General features: G+C 42.4%; 1 protein-coding gene across 1 annotated transcript in view; it reads left to right on the top strand.

Moving 5' to 3' along the window:
• Positions 1-23,175, top strand: part of LOC112068436 (syndetin-like) — a 95,956-nt gene that overhangs the window by 52,091 nt on the left and 20,690 nt on the right. The window lies entirely within an intron of this gene.

Genomic DNA, 23,175 nt, shown 5'->3' with positions numbered 1-23,175 from the left:
TCTCTATCCTTTCTCTCCAATACAACTCCTTTTTTTTACTTTCAAAAGTATTGGAAAAGGCTTTTAGTCTTTCGCCGGAAATCTAACGTTATTTTAGTTCAGGTTAATTAATAATTTGTTGCTTGAGATATGCCCTGCTTTATTTCCCCAAAAGTTTGTTCTCGCTCTCGCTCGCTCTCTCATTATTACTAATAACGTTTGCATGTGTACTAGTGTACCGACTTGTGATAATTAAGAATCAAGGTCAGGTTTGCATAAGCAGTGTGCATTAATTTACAGTGATAGTCTTTTGACTTTAATTACCATTAATTACAATCTCCCCTGGCATAATTACAAAAAGGGACATTGAGATATATAAACACACACACACACCCACACAACACACACACAAATGGATAAACACACGTGCGCACACACATAGAGGGGAGACCTCATTTTGTAAACGCATTATAAAGTTAATTACGCGTCACATTTCAATTGCAGAGAAATCCTTGTGGTTTAGCTCTCATTTTGCTGCCTTGACATGATTCTATTTAAAAAGCCCTTCCTCATAATGACTTTGATGCCAATATGAATGGCAGTCAGTCCGTTGAGACCTATCTCCATGTCTAAAACACCAGACTGGCTGCTCTCCCACCAGCCTCTCAGGAAACTAGTCTGCCCCCTCTGTTTCTCTCCTTCTCTCTGCACTCTCCATTTCATCACTTCTTTCTAAACCACCTTCTGCAAAACTCTTAATGTTCTGTACATACACTAGCTCTAGGGAACTTTTTTCCCAGACGATGCCTATTCCTCGACTGAAAGCACTCCATTGCGCATGCTTTTTAGTACGGGAGTAGGCTTAATCTGGTCCAGAAACCTGGCCCTAGCCTTCCTACCATACCTCCATCCCCTCTATCCCTCCTCCTTGTTCTACACAGCTTTTCCAAAGCCACGACTCCCTGGTAAAACGATGGTCAAATTTCCAAACTGCCAGTCTGAGCACCAGGCCTCAAATTCAACATGCTGTTCCACTGACACTTTATAGAGCTCAATTTGTTTGACCCAGTCCCCAGCCACCCATTACGCCTTCCAGCAAGGCTTGGATGCGGCTAACACTAGCTAGCATAGCATTTCAATCAACCCCCCCTCTCTCTGTCTCTCTGTCTGTCTGTCTCGCTCTGTCTGTCTCTCGTGTCTATCTCTCGTGTCTGTCTCACAGCGATTATCCCTCTGTTGATGTGCTGTCCAGCTCCTTAACCAACCTACTGAGGCTGGCTTTGGACACGCTTTATATGTGCTGCCGACAGAGTAAACAGCAGCCGTGTGTGTGTGCCGCAAATTGTGAAACTCTTGTTAACCACCATATCAGGTGATTGAGTCAGCCACTTCAAACATACACCTTTTTTATGTCTTTACCAGTGAGATGTTTTCCAGACACAGATTAGTCCTGGACTAGGTTTGTTTGTGTCCAGGAAACCAGCACATAAAGGTTTGAAGGTTAGGCGGTTACCCGTCAGCTCAGCACCAGGGTTGAATCAACAGGGAGGGGGTGTGTATTGATATTCAGTGTTGTTGAATGGGGCTCTGGGGCTGGTTGGAGGTTTGTGCGGTGACAGGGAATCAGATCTATCCAAGGTTATTCCCCTCCTTAGAGACCTGGAGAGACATCCCTATGCGGCCCAGGAATGTGGCAGCCAAAGGCATGCTGAGCTCTCCAAATCCCAGCTTGCTCGCGAGTGTACGAGCACGCACAAACACACAGACGTGCACATGCATAAACTCGAAGACACATGCGCACACACACACAGACACACACATTTTTCGATTCTCATCTCACTCACACATCTCTTTCCTTCGCCTGACAGCTCGGTGGTTAACTTAAGCATGTGGTGGGGTTGTGCTTCGCCACGCTGAGGCTTGGCACCGCCAGCTCCACGGCCTGGCATGGCCCCTCTCGGGGGCACAGATTAACGGTCTCACCACGCCTCCTCAGTGCTGAGTTACTGCATTAGAGACTACATTTGCCTTTACGCCTGCTGTCTTCTCCGCTTTGGGTTTGAATTATGGCCGCCCAGGGAATAGTCTCAGTGTATGTGTGATTATGAGGTGTTTGATGTGGAGTTCATTTAGCTGCTGACACTGGACCCAGGTCAGAGGGATAACTGTAGGAGCGCTGGGAAGGAGGATTTGTATTATAGTGCTGTCGTCGTAACAGTTATTTATGGGAGGAGAAGGGTTTAGTTATGGTGGAAGTAAGTAGAAATGTTGGTGGTCGTAGATATAGTCAGGTATAACAGGTTGCTTGATATAGATGAAGCCAGTCTGCAGAAAAACACACACACACACACACAACACACACACACACCCACAACACACACACACACACAACTCTGTCCGTCTAAATGATGAGTTGAGAGTTTTGCTAGTTTGTCATACATATTGATAGCCATTCACTTGGTCATAGAGTACAGACAGCCTTGATACAGGGCAGCTAGTCCTCTAGGACCCGTGACTCAACACCTCTGAGTTGTACTAAAGTTAACCCAGAGTTCTGTTGAATGACTCCATGCTACAGTTGTTGTGAGAAGCTGATTTGCATTTCAGTGATTTAAATGCTTGTTCTTTCCCCCTATCCTCCTCATTAAAATACCAGCGTATTCCGTTCTCTTTTTAAAATCCAGCTGATTTAAATTCTCCCTCCAGCAGAGCAGCAAATAGGCTCTGGCTCTGTGGGATTCCTGGAAAGTTCATCAGGCAGAATGGAATCTGGGTATTTGTAATAAACAGTGAGACGATATCACCCTAAAGGTAAGCAGATCCATCCGCCACTTTCAGAGGAGGAACTGCCAGTGATGATGGTGGCTGTATCTCACAGAGCAAATGATAGCCTCAATTCCTTTTGACATTCAGCTAGTGATAGTGAATTTGTGATATTACCAGCGGATGAAGGAACTGGTGGCGAATACACTTGACATTAATTGCCAAGCTAACGGCGTCCCCACACATTTTTAATTCTTCACGGCGAATACGGAGGAGAATAGTTTCAGGCCTCTAAGAGGGTTTCAGAGACGCTAAAAGATCACATTTCTTCCTCATACTAAACGTCCTTTGTCAAAAGCTGATTAGGTAATTATGAAGCCCTAAATGTTGTTTAGTTTTGTTGTGGCGTGGAAGAACAGAGTCTACTTCTTACACTCCAAGGCTTTCTGGGAAACTTTTTTTTACCAAGGCCTGAGACTGTTTCCTCAATTAGTTTCAACCAACAATTGAGTAATTTGTTTTTTTCCCTCAGTCCTCAGTTGCCTTTAGTGTTCGTCTACGTAGCCCATAGCCGGTGGTGAAACTGAGACTCCATTTTGTGTTCTTTCTGGTTTGGCGTTCTCCTGGCTCAGTGATGGGTCCACTGCAGCGCGAAACCAGGAGAGTAGTGCAGACGTCCCTCCCCCCAGGTGGGGCCAGGGATGGACAGCCGCTCCAATGCTCCAGCCGTTCCAGCAACAAGCATGACAGATGGCTTTCAAACAGCTCGCCCAATAATTCCTCAGGCAGCGCCTCAAAGTCAACTGTTCACACAACAAATCATGACACCTCCACTCAGACGGAGCCCAAAAATAACAGTCGTTCTTCAGCAGGGTTGGCCAGCCTGATTCAGCAAGCAGTTCAAAAGAACTCCGCCCAGCACCGAGCCAAGGCCAAGACTCCGGGCCTGTTCTGCAGACCGTCGGTTGAATGCGGCGGTGTAAATATAGATGATTAAATGATGCCACATGTGCCGTTCCAAGGCCAGTAATCATTGTCAGTGGGTGGTCTGAGTCAGTGTGTGTTTCCACACATCGGATTTACAAAACAAAATGGGGAATGTTAGCTTTATACAACTACACCACAGGTATGTGTTGTCAAAGTCTGGGTAGTGCCTATAGCAATACCAACCTAAATGGATTGTCGGAATGAAAGCCAACATAGTAAGCAGTGAACAGACTGTGGAGACCTCCTGGTACTGTAGATCTTGAATGATGTTTGAGACTTGAAATCCAGCAAAGCCCTGCTAGTCCATTTGAAGTGGGCAGATACTAAAGAGAAGGTTCACAGTGGTTCCAAAACTGTGGGCCTCCGCGGTTGTCCCCCCTTCCAAAAAAAGAAATATACACTACTGTCAAAAGTAATGATGTGACAGTCATTTCTCTTTGCTTATTTGAGCTGTTCTTGCCATAATATGGACTTGGTCTTTTACCAAATAGGGCTATCTTCTGTATACCACCCCTACCTTGTCACAACACAACTAATTAGCTCAAACGCATTAAGAAGGAAAGAAATTTCACAAATTAACTTTTAACAAGCACACCTGTTAATTGAAATGCATTCCAGGTGACTACCTCATGAAGCTGGTTGAGAGAATGCCAGAGTGTGCAAAGCTGTCATCAAGGCAAAGGGTTGCCTATTTGAAGCAGATCACGCTCGCTCTCTCTCTTTCACGCTCGCTCTCTCTCTCTCACACGCTCGCTCTCTCACACGCTCGCTCTCTCACACGCTCGCTCTCTCACACGCTCGCTCTCTCGCTCTATAACACGCTCACTCTCTCACACGCTCGCTCTCCCACACGCTCACACTCTCACACGCTCGCTCTCTCACACACTCACTCTCTCTCCATTAAGGACAGTTTTCAAAGAAGCAGATTGAAAACAAGATGTACTGACTCTCAGGCTTTGATCTTACCATCAACAGCTACATTTGTGAGCTCTGCGGATCCAGATACATATATAATCAGACTTGTTTTTTTACCTCCATTTATCTGAACAAGTCAGTGCTAAGGCAGCTAGATGTCTGTTCTGATCCTAACCAGGGGAGTCCGTCGTCTTATTAGTTTTGTTTTCACTGGGAAGTTCATAGCGTCATTTCTAATTATCAAGTGCAGCTAGATAAGCTCCCGGACTTTGATGCTGATGCCTGGATACAGAACAATACCCTGTGTATGTCTCATCCACTTGGGAGAGCAGTTTGTGTCATAAAGCCTTCATGATACTACATCGCTTGTGGTTTAAAAGCACGAAGAAGAATCTGTGGACTCTCGGATTGCAAATGGTGGTTTCTATTTGTGTTTTCTGTATCCACGTCTGTGGATGGGAGACCATATGACAATCCCTGTTTCACAGTTACATAGACATTTCAGCTTGGCCTTCGATGATTCAAATGGAAACACAACATCAAACTAGCTTGTTCTACAAAGATAATGGCCAGATCCATTGCTATTTTCAGCCTTACTCTGTTAATTGTCTACGATTATGAAGATAAATATTAGGATCGCAGGGTTAAGTACTTGCATCATTTTAAATTATGGTTTGGCCTCGTCTGAAAAATGTTGGGATTTACTATGTCAGCCTGACTCACCACAAAGTACTGGAGGCTTAAGTCTTGATTCATTCCACTGTCCTTACTGATATCGGTTTGTGTCAACTCTGATCAGTAAGTTTTCTATGTCAGTGCTGTAGAATACTGTAGGCTCAGTAAGGACATGATGAACCCTTTAACCCTCTGTGGCTCCAAATTCATGTTCATAATCCACTCCTACTCACAATGGTTGTGTCTGAAATCTGGATAGCGGTCTACTTTCTAAAACTGCATACTGTGTACTGCATACTATTTAGAATGTACTGTTTAGTAAAAATGAATGCAGTAGGCAACGAATAACAGCAATACTACTCATTCATACTGAGAAGCTATCATGTAATTGCGATGATTTCCACCATCCATACATTTTGGTACAGCGTGTCCCCTCAGCTGATTATCAGCTCTTGTCAGACACACATGGGTCTCGAAATATGATTCTCTACTTCAATAGTGTGCAGCAAATTTTACTAGATGAAAAGCCAAATGAATCCAGGCATTTAAAGCAGATTTAGGTAGGTTACTTTCTAAATGTAATCTGTTACAGTTACTAGTTACCTGTCCAAAATTGTAAACAGTAACGTAACTTTTGGATTACCCAAACTCAGTAACTTAATCTGATTACATTCAGTTACTTTTAGATTACTTTCTCCTTAAGAGACATTAGAAGAAGACAAAAAGGTATGTTACCAACAGAATGACATCTATTGCAGGATAAATCAGTGTTAAAGTTTACATAGCTGGCCATATATGGATGTTACATTTTACTTTATGGGTTGGTTATGTAGGCATCTTCTAACCCATCACTTTCTACTACATATAATAATATGGTTAAATTATATCTTTACATTAAAAACCGAAGTCTATCAGAATTCTAGTCATTCTAATAAATGTTATACCCCTTGATCTTCAAGAACAGGATTTAGAATTATGGAAGTATAGATTAGCCAAATTGTTTTAACTCAGCATGACCCCAAAACTAAGGACTTATTAGCCAGCCTTACTCTGTTGTTTATGATTTTGTTGTCATGGAGGACTTATTGGGTTCATTGATTCGAGTTGAAAAATTAATTCTGTCTTCATATAATGGCATGCTTTGAGAACTACTGAAAAGTGCTATTTACATGTGAAAAATGAATGCCATATGCTGCATTTGCTAAAGGCCTATTGTTGACCTTTTTGTTGGTGATATCTTCATAATATGCAACTGTTTAACAATAACAAAATGGTCGCCCCAAAAGCTGAGGGATGGACCTGAGGAATGTAACCATTCTCAGATTAATAGACCGAGCTATGGATGCAAGAATATCCAAATTATTGTTTTAACCATGTTATGAGGATATACAGTGTTTGTTTACACTTACAATGTTTACAAACATTGGGAAAAAACAAGCTCATATTTTGGGTTCTCATGGAGAGTAACAGTTGATTTTTAATGGAATATCTACATAGGCGTACAGAGGCCCATTATCAGCAACCATCACTCCTGTGTTCCAATGGCACGTTGTGTTAGCTAATCCAAGTTTATAATTTTAAAAGGTAAATTGATCATTAGAAAACCCTTTTGCAATTATGTTAGCACAGCTGAAAACGGTTGTTCTGATTAAAGAAGCAATAAAACTGTATTTCTTTAGACTAGTTGAGTGTCAGGAGCATCAGCATTTGTGGGTTCAATTACAGGCTCAAAATGTCCAGAAACTAAGTACTTTCTTCTGAAACTCGTCAGTCTATTCTTGTTCTGAGAAATGAAGGCTATTCCATGCGAGAATTTGCCAAGAAACTGAAGATCTCGTACAACGCTGTGTACTACTCCCTTCACAGAACAGGTGCATATTGAAGATGTTGGAAGAACTGTCCACATTTAGCCTACTTTTTGTCAGCCAACAAGATGAGTAAGCCTAACGACCAGCAAAAGCACTAGCCTATGTCAATCTACTATCCCCCATAGTACAAAAGTTGACCTATTCTATTGATCAACTTGTCCTTCTGTGAAAGAAAGAAATATTCCAAACAACATACTCTGGAACAGTTGTGGGATGCAATAGATCCCAAATTAATACAACCAGTCGCATCAAAAACGTTTAAAGGCAATGAGGCTGATGCAACGTATCAGAACGTTTAGCTTAAAATGCGGATAACCTGTTAGGCTATTTATTCACATTATAAGCACAGCAATGCGCACACGGCAGTAGGCTATTAGCGCAAATGTTCCAAAATGCAATCAATTAGCGGAAAAACACCATTCTCAAAAGTGACCCTAAATGCGATTATGCATGTAATGCTTTATTATACAGGTGCATTTTTATGGTGAAAATGATCTTCCTCAAACTTGAAACTCACGCGCCACCTATGTATGCCAGGCTCTACACCAGTTGTAAAGCGGATTAATGTGCTTAACTTTAAGTCATCATTTGGCCACTTTAGTTGTGATATGGACTAGGCTACATGAGGTGTGCGACTATGATTTGAGAAAGTAAAAAAATTAAGGTATGCACTTTTTCCTGCCTAATGCACACAAGCTGGGTGTCATTCACAAGTGAAAATACATCCTTCACAAATGAAAATGCGTCCTTCACAAGTGATAGGCTAATATTGTCACCCATCAGACTCTTCTTAATTTAATGTTGTCTTTATATATATTAAATAATATACGTGTGAAATTAGTTTTGATTTAGAATGGACCATTATCATGCCCCTGTCTCAGAACAGGAGCATAGAATAAATACTGGTCACCTATGCATTTAACAAACGAATGGAGGATGCTTTTCCTGTGGTTTATAGTGGTTAGAGCATTGGACTAGTAACCGAAAGGTTGCAAGATCGAATCCCCGAGCTCTGACAAGGTAAAAATCTGTCGTTCTGCCCCTGAACAAGGTAGTTAACCCACTGTTCCTAGGCCGTCATTGAAAATAAGAATGTGTTCTTAACTGACCTGCCTAGTTAAATAAAGGTAAAAAAAATAGGGAAAGTTGATAAATATAGTAGGTCTAGCCTATAGAAAGCTGATGGGATCCTCTTTTTAATAGAGGCCATCAAACTCTGTTTTCTCACACAATTGCATTAGCCTATAGAAATGTTGCGCATCATGAGCTCATGGGCTCTAATGAAGTGTTTGATTAGATTTCTGGAAACATTTGTATTGATGTTAGAGTGATTATAGGGACAATAGAATGCTGGGTACCAAGCATTTAGCAATTTTGGTAGTCTACTAATGAACGTCAGAGCTTGGAGAAGCCTAGTTACCATGACTTAATGGTCATGTGTAATTTGACTGCGGTGTGGTGGTTATACGGTCACCGTAACAACCCTGATCAGAACAGCATTAGTGTTGCTGTGATTACTCAGTCAAGTGAAATCAGGTTAACATGGGAATTAGTGTGGAGATGTTGTCAGCATTAGTCATTTATCCATGGACGGTGTGAAAAGCCCCGTCACCACTTCAGTGACTCATTACAATTAAGTTGAATGGGTTTTCATGCAAAAAAAGGCTGTAATAAGGTTGCTCAAAATGTCAGTCAGAAGTGGTTATTTGTCTGGCACTTTGTCAAAAATGTGCTTACCATGAAGACATAGAAACTGCTCAGACACTTTTTCAAATGTGGTGTCTTCCTTACTTTGAGTTATTGATGTGGACTTGAATGTTCTGCTACTATGAAATCGGTATAATTCCAAACAGATTCTACCCCTTGAAGTGTATTCTCCCAGTGAAAGACCTATGGGTCTCCTCATGAGAGTCAGTCTTGAAATGATTCATTACCTCGAGCACCACTTTGATTCCACAACCAACATATAATTAAAGTGTGGTGCGTTCACAATGAAATTCATTATCATTTTTCTCTCTTGCATCCTCCCTTTTGCCCTTTTATTACTTGTGCTCAGATAAAACTGAGCGTTCAATAGACTCCACAGAATATAATTTTTTCCCCCACTGATGTGCATTTATAAAAAAAAAAAATTAAATGAAGTGCTCTGGGGAACACTCAGTTTATTCAGTGACATACAAGTGAGTCAGTACATGAGTGTTTCTGTCGTGGAAGTGAAGCAGTATTGGATTAGCTATTGATTTAATTGGTCTGGCCTGAAAAAACAGGAACCCTGAGTGACTCAGTTTGCATTTGAAATAACTTACCCTCATAGCTTTCACTCTTTATTTTGAGATTTTGTTATGGTTGAAAAATGAAGTAAGCTTTATGCAATCTTTTTGAGTGTGGACACATCGCACCTTTTGTTCACAGGTTTTACGCATCAGCCAAGCTTCTGGGAGAGGGCGATGGTCCCCTTCTAATTTGTTGGTAAAATACAGTCATGTTTGTAAGGTGCATTAAGTGCAATCTCAAAGTTATTTATTTTACACCAATACTTTTATATAATGTATTTGAGCGTTTAACATACAGTAAGCTACTTCCGGTGACAGGTAGCCTGGCGGGTAGGAGCGTTGGGCCAGTAAAGATTTGTCATTCTGAGCCAGGCAATTACCAAACTGTTCCCCAGGTGCCAAAGACATGGATGTTGATTAAGGCAGCCATCCGCACCTCTGATTCAGAGTGGTTGGGTTAAATGCAGAAGTCACATTTCAGTTGAATGCATTCAGTTGTACAACTGACTAGGTATCCCCTTTCTTTGTTAATATATACTGTACCTGAACAATGACTATGGCTTGTATGGTATACATAATAAAACGTATTTGATCCATTTAATATAGTAACTGTTCTAGATCTCTTGAAATATAAGACATGTAAGTGACTGCTGGTCTCTGAACCCCCTTCTGACGGCAGTCTGCGTCAATAACACTCTCCTGTGTACTATTTCGTAGCTACTGTTTAGAAGCAGATTGCTTTTGATGCCACTGTCTGTCTTTAGGCAACCTTGAGTATCACTGTGACATTAAAGTTATCCCTTAGGGTTGTCTGGTTCCTCTCTCCCTAATGCCCTTGGTTTCTCTCTGCATAATGTTACAATCTGGCATTCAAGCGGGCATCGTCCACTTTTTTGGAAAACATCCAAGGTATGTGGCTGAAGAAATGACACCACCATTACATTAATCACAAACAATGGAGTAAAACAAGCTTCTATTTTGTGCTTAATGGGGTAAGACTGTTGAACTAATCCCATAAGGCATTTATACGTTTTATATACACTACCAGTCAAAAGTTTGGACGCACATACTCATTCCAAGGTTTTTATTGTAGAATAATAGTGAAGACATCAAAACTATGAAATAACACATGGAGTCATGTAGTAACCAAAAAAGTGTTAAACAAATCTAAATATATTTGAGATTCTTCAAATAGACACCCTTTGTCTTGATGACCGCTTTGCACGCTTTGCACACAAAGTTCATTTGTCGAATTTCTTTCTTTAATGCATTTGAGCCAATCAGTTGTGTCAAGGTAGGGGTGGTATACAGAAGATAGCCCTATTTGGTAAAAGACCAAGTCCATATTATGGCAAGAACAGTTCAAATAAGCAAAGAGAAACGACTGTCCATCATTACTGTAAGACATGAAGGTCAGTCAATCCAGAAAATGTCAAGAACTTTGAAAGTTTCTTCAAGTGCAGTTGCAAAAACCATCAAGCGCTATGATGAAACTGGCTCTCATGTGGACCGCCACAGGAAAGGAAGAACAGAATTACCTCTGTTGCAGAGGATAAGTTCATTAGAATTACCAGCCTCAGAAATTGCAGCCCAAATAAATGCTTCACAGAGTTCAAGTAACAGACAGATCTCAACATCAACTGTTCAGAGGAGACTGCGTGAATCAGGCCTTCATGGGTAAATTGCTGCAAAGAAACCACTACTAAAGGACACCAATAAGAAGAAGAGACTTGCTCGGGCAAAGAAACACAAGCAATGGACATTAGACCGGTGGAAATCTGTCCTTTGATGAGTTCAAATTTGAGATTTTTGATTCCAACCGCTGTGTCTTTGTGAGATGTAGTGTAGGTGAACAGATGATCTCCGCATGTGTGGTTCCCACCATGAACCATGGAGGAGAAGGTGTGATGGTGTGGGGGTGCTTTGCTGGTGACACTGTCTGTGATTTATTTAGAATTCAAGGCACACTTAACCAGCATGGCTACCACAGCATTCTGCAGCGATACGCCATCCCATCTGGTTTACGCTTAGTGGGTCTATCATTTGTTTTTCAACAGGACAATGACCCAACACACCTCCAGGCTGTGTAAGGGCTATGTGACGAAGTAGAGTGATGGAGTGCTGCATCAGATCACCTGGCCTCCACAATCCCCCGACCTCAACCCAATTGAGATGGTTTGGGATGAGTTGGACCGCAGATTGAAATAAAAGCAGCCAACAAGTGCGCAGCATATGTGGGAACTCCTTCAAGACTGTTGGAAAAGAATTCCAGGTGAAGCTGGTTGAGAGAATGCCAAGTGTGTGCAAATACCTGAGTTTTGGCGACTGTACAGCTGACTAGCGCTAGCTAACGCTACCTAGCTAATGCTATGTATTGATATATTATCGGCCAAAATAATATTGTGATATGTAACTATCTATTTTTTGTCCATCATCACTAATGAGCTGTACTTTTGTCTCTTTAAGCATCTGTTGAACTTGCGTTTCATTCTTCAGAGGATATGCTTTGAGATATTGAATTATTCTTGCTGTGAGAGCCTCTGTTTTTAGCTACCGTTATAGGATTCCGACACCTGGCTCTTCAACTGGGCACTAACACATTGGTTCAGCCTATATATTTATTCAACAATCACCAAACTTATATTCTGTCTTTTCTTCCTCGGCTCAGGTTGTCTTTTGTGGATTCACCCCGACTTTAGAAACATTTCAGATTACCCTTTTTAATCACCCAAACAATATCTCAACCATTGTGCATCTTGCGTAATTGCACAGGCTTATGCAGGTTGAATGAACGCCTTCTGAGGGAACAGCAAGTGGAATTGCAACGCAGTGTTGTGTTAGCGTGTCTGGATAAACAGATTAGCAACTAGAAGTAATATGTAGCAGACTTAGTAACGCTACAGTATAACTGCTCTGGCAAATTACTTTAACATTTAGGCTACTACTGTAGCCTACAGTTATTCCAATCTCCACAAGAGTGCACTCTCATGGACAACGCACATTAAGTTGACTTGGTACCTCAGGCGAAATAAACAGATATATCCATAATAATATGGTCTGTAAACTTCCTTATGGCCAATAACACAGTAGATCAAGCCGAGACCAATAGTTGCCAAAAGAGGTAAGGTAATGTACATAAGGCCCTACAGTAGATGTACAGCCTCATCCAGGCAAAATAGCCATTTTTGGATGTGTCTCAAACAGTAGAGTAATTGTGTAGCTGTATTAAGAAAGATTTCTGTTCTGGCACCAAGCAGGTATTAACCCTGCCGAAAGGAAGAGAGTAGGATAGATGGAGTACTGCTACCAGACACACATCAGCAGAGGAGACTGCCTAGAGTTCCTTTGAACACAAACCAGTCTGGCAGGGCAATAATAGTCCAGCGACACAAAACATCAAACGGTGCGCAGTGCAAAAAAGAGAGAGTCTGCTGCAGTGTGTAAAGCAATTGAGAGGGAAATGAGTGAGCGAGAGAGGGGGTCTTAGCTGTTGACTTCAGGCTCGTTCGTCTGTGCAATTCAACTGTCGGTTTGATTGTCAAAGCATTGCAACACTGTTGCTACTAATCCATGCAATCAATGACCGGAGCGGTCCCATTAGATTCCGAACAGGACCTAGAGCGTTAACACCGGCGATCAATTTAAAAACTTTACAAACTAAGGACGCTGAAAATAAACAAGACTTCTGCAAGGAGTAGCACACACTGTCAAAACTGCACCGGTAGACGATTTATGTTAATATTGTTTAATCTATTTAACAGCTAATGCATGTCTTTTTGAGCATGTAATAGTCATTTATTACTGATATATATTTAAAGGATTGACAACTGCATGTATCATACTGTAGCAAAGATTGAGATATTAAAATGAAAAAAATATTAACTTAAGAGTCACTTATTCACCTCAAGTTTTTACCATAGCAGGTCGTTTTTTAATTCATGGGCTACAGTGTGAATCCTAAAACTTCCCACCATTAGGAAAAATATTCTGTATCGTTTCCATCAAACTGGAATTAAAACAAGGTAAGAGTTACGAACTGTTCTCTATTTTTATGGAGGTCGTCAGGATTTTCATACTGTGTTAAATCCACAGGAGGAAACCATGTGGAGTTATGAGCAATGTGAAGAGAAACCTATTTTCTTTGTAGTCTTCAGGGGGAACATTTTATTTTCCTCTTTGATTAAAGTGATTGTTTATGCCTGTGAAGCATGGTTAATAAAGGACACAGTGTGCTCTTTTTGTTGATTTAAATAGGAAACCTTGTATATACATTATATTCCAAGATGGCGTAGCAGTCGGACGTGTGTTTTGTCTTGTCCCGTGTAAATAATCGTTTTCCTCGTTTTTTCCGTTTATATTTAAATCTCACTTTCCATCTACGGACTGAATATACTCTCCTGCAACCCCCAACACCCAATGTGGTACGGATCTGCTATTTTTATACTTTAGAACCGGAACCCCCATCAGAAGCTAGCCAGCTAACTAACTACTAGCTAGTTATCAGTTAGTCACTGCTAGTGGTCTTTACCGTTAACTCGGACACCAGCCAGCCTCAGCTTGGTCAATACATGCCAGTCTGCACAGCGCGATATCAACCCAGAGAATATCGGACTGCTTTTTCTCTACCAAATCTCCAGATTACTACCGCAAGCTCTGGACCTTTACACCGGATCAGATAGACTGGCTGACAATCTGAGTGCTACTCCTGGCTAACGTCTCTGTCCCGAAGCAAGCAACAGTTAGCCTTGAGCTAGCCTCGAGCTAGGCCAATCTCCCGGCTAGCCGAAGAGGTCCTCCGGCTAATTCTTGTGCTACAATACATATTTTGCCAATTGGCCTGGACCTTTTTTTGCCGACACAGAGCCCTGCCAATCCATCACAACTGGTCTAAATCAGCTACAAGCTAATTTAGCCATTTTTTGCCGCTGCTAGCAGCTTTTACCTTCTGCACAGACACCAGCCTGTGTATTAGCCTGGATATTACTCACCAATTTACCAGCATCGGACTGTCTCTCGACAACAACGCCGGATTCCTGCCGTAATCCCTGAGCCACTACTTCTGATCCTCACAGCTAGCTTGCAGCTAGCGCAGCTAGCGCCACTGCCACGAAGCTAGCACCAGTTAGCAAACACAATTCTACAATTCACAACCTCTCTTTCGCCATCGCCATCCGGCTTGGATTCTCTGTCGACACGACCACGTCTGAGCAGACCCCCTCCGTCTGAGCAGACCACCCCCGGGCTACTAACTTTAACGCCGCGTGCTAGCTTAGTGGAGGCCTCCCTGCTCCATCTACGGCTGCCCCCTGGACACTATGATCACTTGGCTACATAGCTGATGCCTGCTTGACTGTCCATTAATTCACGGTACTCCATTCTGTTTTATTTGTGTTTTATCTGTCGGCTCTGTGCTTTAACTCAGGATCTGTGTGTAGTTAATCCGACCCTCTCTGCCTAGTCGTCGCCATTTTTACCTGTTGTTGCTGTGTTAGACTAGCACCCTGTTATTGCTGCTGTTATCTTACCTGTTGTTTTAGCTAGCTCTCCCAATCAAGACCTGCAATCACTTTATGCCTTATTGTATGTCTCTCTCAAATATCAATATGCCTTGCATACTGTTGTTCAGGCTAGTTATCATTATCATTGTTTTGGTTTGCAATGGACCCCGTAGTTCCACTCTCCGTACCTCTGATACCTCCTTTGTCCCACCCCCCACACATGCGGTGACCTCACCCATTGAGACCAGCATGTCCAGAGATACAACCTCTCTTATCATCACCGAGTGCCTGGGCTTGCCTCGCTGTACCCGTCCCCACCATACCCCTGTCTGCACATTATGCCCAGAATCTATTCTACCACGCCCATAAATCTGCTCCTTTTACTCTTTGTCCCCAACGCTCTAGGCGACCAGTTTTTATAGCCTTTAGCCGCACCCTCATCCTACTACTCCTCTGTTCCTCGGGTGATGTGGAGGTAAACCCAGGCCCTGCATGTCCCCAGTCACCCTCATTTGTTGACTTCTGTGATCGAAAAAGCCTTGGCCTCATGCATGTCAACATCAGAAGCCTCCTCCCTAAGTTTGCCTTACTCACCGCTTTAGCACACTCTGCCAACCCTGATGTCCTTGCCGTGTCCGAATCCTGGCTTAGGAAGGCCACCAAAAATTCTGGGATTTCCATACCCAACTATAACACTTTCCGTCAAGATAGAACTGCCAAAGGGGGAGGAGTTGCAATCTACTGCAGAGATAGCCTGCAAAGTTCTGTCATTACTCCAGGTCTATGCCCAAACAGTTCGAACTTCTAATTTTTAAAAATTAATCTCTCCAGAAATAAGTCTCTCACTGTTGCCGCCTGCTACCGACCCCCTCAGCTCCCAGCTGTGCCCTGGACACCATCTGTGAATTGATCGCTCCCCATCTAGCTTCAGAGTTTGTTCTGTTAGGTGACCTAAACTGGGATATGCTTAACACCCCGGCAGTCCTACAATCCAAGCTTGATGCCCTCAATCTCACACAAATCATCAAGGAACCCACCAGGTACAACCCTAAATCCGTAAACATGGGCACCCTAATAGACATTATCCTGACCAACCTGCCCTCCAAATACACCTCTGCTGTCTTCAATCAAGATCTCAGCGATCACTGCCTCATTGCCTGTATCCGCCACGGGTCCGCGGTCAAACGACCACCCTCATCACTGTCAAACGCTCCCTAAAACACTTCTGCGAGCAGGCCTTTCTAATCGACCTGGCCCGGGTACCCTGGACGGATATTGACCTCATCCCGTCAGTTGAGGATGCCTGGTCATTCTTTAAAAGTTACTTCCTCACCATATTAGACAAGCATGCTCCGTTCAAAAAATGCAGAACCAAGAACAGATAAGCCCTTGGTTCACTCCAGACCTGACTGCCCTCGACCAGCAACAAAACATCCTGTGGCGAACTGCAATAGCATCGAAGAGCCCCCGCGATATGCAACTGTTCAGGGAAGTCAGGAACCAATACACGCAGTCAGTCAGGAAAGCAAAGGCCAGCTTTTTCAAGCAGAAATTTGCATCCTGTAGCTCTAACTCCAAAAAGTTCTGGGATACTGTAAAGTCCATGGAAAACAAGAGCACCTCCCCCAGCTGCCCACTGCACTGAGGCTAGGTAACACGGTCACCATGATAAGTCCGTGATAATCGAAAACTTTTCAAACATTTCTCAATGGCTGGCCATGCCTTCCTCCTGGCGACTCCAACCTTGGCCAACAGCCCCGCCCCCCCCGCTGCTACTCGCCCAAGCCTCCCCAGCTTCTCCTTTACCCATATCCAGATAGCAGATGTTCTGAAAGAGCTGGAAAACCTGGACCCTTACAAATCAGCTGGGCTTGACAATCTGGACCCCCTATTTCTGAAACTGTCCGCCGCCATTGTCGCACCCCCTATTACCAGCCTGTTCAACCTCTCCTTCGTATCATCTGAAGTCCCCAAGGATTGGAAAGCTGCCGCGGTCATCCCCCTCTTCAAAGGGGAGACACCCTGGACCCAAACTGTTACAGACCTATATCCATCCTGCCCTGCCTATCTAAGGTCTTCGAAAGCCAGTCAACAAACAGATCACTGACCATCTCGAATCCCACCGTACCTTCTCCGCTGTGCAATCCGGTTTCCGAGCCGGTCACGGGTGCACCTCAGCACGCTCAAGGTACTAAACGATATCATAACCGCCATCGATAAAAGACATTACTGTGCAGCCGTCTTCATCGACCTGGCCAAGCTTTCGACTCTGTCAATCACCATATTCTTATCGGCAGACTCAGTAGCCTCGGTTTTTCTAATGACTGCCTTGCCTGGTTCACCAACTACTTTGCAGACAGAGTTCAGTGTGTCAAATCGGAGGCATGTTGTCCGGTCCTCTGGCAGTCTCTATGGGGTACCACAGGGTTCAATTCTCGGGCCGACTCTTTTCTCTGTATACATCAATGATGTTGCTCTTGCTGCGGGCGATTCCCTGATCCACCTCTACGCAGACGACACCATTCTATATACGTCCGGCCCTTCCTTGGACACTGTGCTATCTAACCTCCAAACGAGCTTCAATGCCATACAACACTCCTTCCGTGGCCTCCAACTGCTCTTAAACGCTAGTAAAACCAAATGCATGCTTTTCAACCGTTCGCTGCCTGCACCCGCACGCCCGACTAGCATCACCACCCTGGACGGTTCTGACCTAGAATATGTGGACATCTATAAGTACCTAGGTGTCTGGCTAGACTGCAAACTCTCCTTCCAGACTCATATCAAACATCTCCAATCCAAAATCAAATCAAGGATCGGCTTTCTATTCCGCAACAAAGCCTCCTTCACTCACGCCGCCAAACTTACCCTAGTAAAACTGACTATCCTACCGATCCTCGACTTCGCGATGTCATCTACAAAATAGCTTCCAATACTCTACTCAGCAAACTGGATGCAGTTTATCACAGTGCCATTCGTTTTGCTACTAAAGCACCTTATACGACCCACCACTGCGACCTGTATGCCCTAGTCGGCTGGCCCTCGCTACATGTTCGTCGTCAGACCCACTGGCTCCAGGTCATCTACAAGGCTATGCTAGGTAAAGTGCCGCCTTATCTCAGTTCACTGGTCACGATGGCTACACCCACCCGCAGCACGCGCTCCAGCAGGTGTATCTCACTGATCATCCCTAAAGCCAAAACCTCATTTGGACGCCTTTCCTTCCAGTTCTCTGCTGCCTGCGACTGGAACGAATTGCAAAAATCTCTGAAGTTGGAGACTTTTATCTCCCTCAACAACTTTAAAAATCTGCTATCCGAGCAGCTAACCGATCGCTGCAGCTGTACATAGTCCATCTGTAAACTACCCACCCAATTTACCTACCTCACCCCCCATACTGCTTTTATTTATTTACTTTTCTGCTCTTTTGCACACCAGTATCTCTTCTTGCACATGATCATCTGATGATTTATCACTCCAGTGTAATCTGCTAAATTGTAATTATTCGATTTATTGCCTACCTCATGCCTTTTGCACACATTGTATATAGATTCTCTTTTTTTCTACCATGTTATTGACTTGTTTATTGTTTACTCCATGTGTAACTCTGTGTTGTCTGTTCACACTGCTATGCTTTATCTTGGCCAGGTCGCAGTTGCAAATGAGAACTTGTTCTCAACTAGCCTACCTGGTTAAATAAAGGTGAAATAAAAAATAAAAAAAATATACACCGTAAATACATTTGATCTTGAAGACGTCGTTGTTTTTTAAATACAGTGCCTTCAGGAAGTATTCATGCCTCTTGACTTATTCCATATTTTGTTGTAATTTTCTCATTCACCTACACACACAATACCCCATAATGACAAAGTGAAAACATGTTTTTATTGCAAATGAAATACAGAAATATCTAATTTACGTAAGTATTCACACCTGAGTCAATACTTTGTAGAAACACCTTGGGCAGCGATTGCAGCTGTGAGTCTTTCTGGGTAAGTCTCTCAGAAATGTCCACACCTGGATTGTGCAACATTTGCCCATTATTCTTTTCAAAACCATTTTCAGGTCTTGCCATAGATATTCAAGTATATTTAAGTCAAAACTTTAACTGCAACTCAGGAACATTCACTGTCTTCTTGGTAAGCATCTCCAGTGTAGATTTGGCCTTGTGTTTTTGGTGAATGTCCTGCTAAACTGAATCTCGTAGTGTCAGGTGGAAAGCAGACTGAACCAGGTTTTCCTCTAGGATTTTGCCTTTGCTTAGCTCCATTCCGTTTATCCTGAAAAACTCCCCAGTCCTTAAAGATTACAAGCATACCCATAACAAGATGCAGCCACCACTATGCTTGAAGATATGGAGAGTGGTACTCCGTGATGTGTTGTATTAGATTTGCTCCAAACATAATACTTTGTATTCAGAACTAAAAGTGAATTGCTTTGCCACATTCTTTGCAGTATTACTTCAGTGACTTATTGCAAACAGGATGCATGTTTTGGAATATTTTTTTCTATACAGGCTTCTTTATTTTCAATCTGTCATTCAGGTTAGTATTGTGGAGTAACTACAATGTTGTTGATCCATCCTCAGTTTTCTCCTATCACAGCCTTTAGACTCTGTAACTGTGTTAGTCACCATTGGCCTCATGGTGAAAGCCCTGAGCGGTTTCCTTCCTCTCTGGAAAATGAGTGAGGAAAGACGCCTGTATCTTTGTAGTGACAGGGTGCATTGATACACCATCCAAAGTGTAATGAATAACTTCACCAGGCTCAAAGGGATATTCAATGTCTGCTTTTTTATTTCTACCAATAGGTGCCCTCCTTTGCAAGGCATTGGAAAACCTCCCCGCTTTGTGATTGAATCTGTGTTTGAAATTCAATGCTTGACTGAGGGACCTTACAGATAGTATGTGGGGGGTACAATGATGAGGCAGTCATTCAAAAATCATGTTAAACACTATTATTGCACACAGAGTGGGTCCATGCAACTTATTATGTGACTTGTTAAGCACAGTTGTCATAACAGAGGGGTTGAATACTTATTGAGTCACGACATTTCAGCTTTTCATTTTTAATAAAATGTTTCCACTTTGACATCATGGGGTATTGTGTGTAGGCCAGTTACAAAAAAAAAGCTTAATTTAATATATTTTAAATTCAGGCTGTAACACAACAAAATGTGGAAAAGTCAAGGGGTGTGAATACTTTCTGAAGGCCCTGTACTGTGACCTAATGGCTTAATCGTTCTGTTGTGATGGACGGATAGATTACTTTGCTTCCAGAGCAAGACAGCTTTGAAAAGCTTGACAAGATTTTAAAAATCAAATGCCAAAAAGTCTCAGTTGAGACCAAATCGATATTTCTTGTTAGTGTTCCGCAAAGAGAGGGTAAACGGTTTGGGCCTAGGTTTGGGGTAGTTGGCAGTTTCTTAATTACTTTTACTTTAGGGCTTATTTCATCATGAGTCATGTTCGGACTCAGAATAGAGTGTGGGGCTAATTGGTTTTCTAGATAAACTCCACCAGTGCAGGACGTTAATCATGTTTATGCTGCAGAAAGGACCCATAATGCAGTTTACTGAACATCATTTTGTGGTTTTACTCCTTGAAGGTATTGCTCACCCAAATTAATAACTTGCATCATCTAATGGTTCCCTAGACAGGAGTAGGTGGGATTTGGAAAGTTAGCATCCTAAGACATCAAACTGGTATTTGACTCACAACCCTGGGAAGATTGCAAGTGACCGAGCATTCTACCATTCTCTTTACAAAGCATCAGTTTAATGTTTTTGACATCTTGTTATGTCGAGAGGTGGCTGCCACGAGGAGCAACACACTGTGGGTACAGATATAAGATCAGATTCCCCTCCCCCAGTTCGACCTTCATTTAGTGGGGAAAATGCAAAACCTAAGATCACCGTCGAGGGGCAACTTCACCGAACCCCGAACTTCATCTGAAAGGTCATATTCCCTCTGCAGTGATATGAACATCCTAGTCTGTTTAATGCTGCATGTTGAATGGCAAAACATTCTCTGATTCTTTGATCTGACTCTTTGACATCCTTTAGACCTGCCCCTCTAATCATTGATTAATGGTTTCTAAGGTAACTCACAGAACTCTATATTGGTAATTAATTAGTCTCTAGTAGGCCCCAAAGTGGCTATTTCCTACCAATTAGAAGCCCATGCATGATTCATAATTTCTAATTAGCTACTTAACCAATGAATTAAAGGAAATTTAGCCATTTATGAGAAATTCATGTGGTTTAATTTCACATTTTACATAATTCTTGAATGTTTCAATGTTTAGACTGATTCATATAGAGCTTGCCTTGCTACTTGATAGCAGTTCCTCATAATTAGAATTGCAAAATTCCAGTAAATTCCTAGGTTTTCCCGATATCCCGGTTGGAATATTCTCTGAATCAGGAAGGAATAAGCAGAATATCTGGGATCCTGCAGTCAGGATTGCTGGAAAACATGGGACTTTTGGGGAAAGTTACTGGACTGTTGCTTTTTAGTATTAGGTAACCTGAGATAACAGGGTTGTTCTCCCTAGGTGAGTGAGGTGATTGAGTATGTATGTTAGACAGGTTTAATGGCTTTCCATTTGGTCATTACCTACTACATGTGATTGCTATTGATTTGGCCCTGCTGCTCTGCTTCTGTTTTTGGGATATATATATATATATATATACACACACAACTTGACAAGCCGCATGATCCATTGTCAGGCCCAGGTGGACCTTTATGAAAGATATTGTGATTTTTCTGCTTTCTGTAGAGAATTCTAATGACTTCTACTGTTTGGATTATATTGCGTTGTGATTAATGGATGTGGGACTGGCTGAATTTCTTCTGTATTTCACAAATAAAGAAAAGCCAGATAAGTGTGTGTGAGAGTGAAATGTGCTGGAACATGTCAAACAGTAGCAGAATCAATACAGACTATTCTAGAATACCACTGAGAGCTTACTTTCTTTCTACAGTTAAAAATAGGCCGAGTGATTTCCATAAGACTACATATCACATCAGAGATTGAGTGAGAGCTTACTTTCTTTCTGCTGTTAAAAATAGGCAGAGTGATTTCCWTWAKWYTAYWTAATATYWCATYAKWGWTTKWGTGAGAGCTTACTTTCTTTCTGCTGTTAAAAATAGGCAGAGTGATTTCCATAAGACTACATAATATCACATCAGTGATTGAGTGAGAGCTTACTTTCTTTCTGCTGTTAAAAATAGGCCGAGTGATTTCCATAAGACTACATAATATCACATCAGAGATTGAGTGGGAGCTTCTGTCCCAGTGGAACAAAAGGAGAAAGATGAGATGTTTCTTGACTTCTTGACCTTTATCTGTTTATTAATGCAATATGACCATGAGGTCAGAAAGAACTCTAGTATATAATCACATTTTATTTGTCACATGCGCCGTGAAATGCTTACTTACAAGCCCTTAACCAACAATGCAGTTCAAGAAATGGAATTAAGAAAATATTTACTCAATAAACTAAAGCAAAAAATCGAAGTAACACAATATAATAACAATAACATGCTATATACAGGGGGTACCGGTACCGAGTCAATGTGTAGGGGTACAGGTTAGTCGAGGTCATTTGTACATGTATGTAGGGGTAAAGTGACTATGCATAGATAATAAACAGTGAGTAGCAGAAGTGTGGCAATGTAAATAGTCCGGGTGGCCATTTGATTAATTGTTCAGCAGTTTTATAGCTTGGGGGTAGAAGCTGTTAAGGAGCCTTTTGGACCTAGACTTGGCGCTCTGGTACCACTTGCCATGCGATAGTACAGAGAGCAGTCTATGACTTGGGTGACTGGAGTCTTTGACAATTATTTGGGCCTTCCTCTGATACCGCCTAGTATATAGGTCCTGGATGGCAGGAAGCTTGGCCCCAGTGATGTACTGGGTTGTACTCACTACCCTCTGTAGTGCCTTACGGCCGGATGCCGAGCAGTTGCCATACCAGGCGGTGATGCAACCGGTCAGGATGCTTTCGATGGTGCAGCTGTAGAACTTTTTGAGGATCTGGGGACCCATACCAAATATTTTCAGTCTTCAGAGGAGAAAGGCAATGTTGTGCCCTCCTCACGACTTTCGTTGTGTGTTTGGACCATGACAGTGTGTTGATGTGGACACCAAGGAAATTGAAGTTCTCGACCCGCTCCACTACAGCCCCGTCAATGTTAATGGGGGCCTGTTCGG

Source organism: Salvelinus sp. IW2-2015, unplaced genomic scaffold, assembly GCF_002910315.2.
Source record: "Salvelinus sp. IW2-2015 unplaced genomic scaffold, ASM291031v2 Un_scaffold515, whole genome shotgun sequence".
Classification (NCBI taxonomy): domain Eukaryota; kingdom Metazoa; phylum Chordata; class Actinopteri; order Salmoniformes; family Salmonidae; genus Salvelinus; species Salvelinus sp. IW2-2015.
This window is presented reverse-complemented; position numbering and strand designations above follow the sequence as displayed.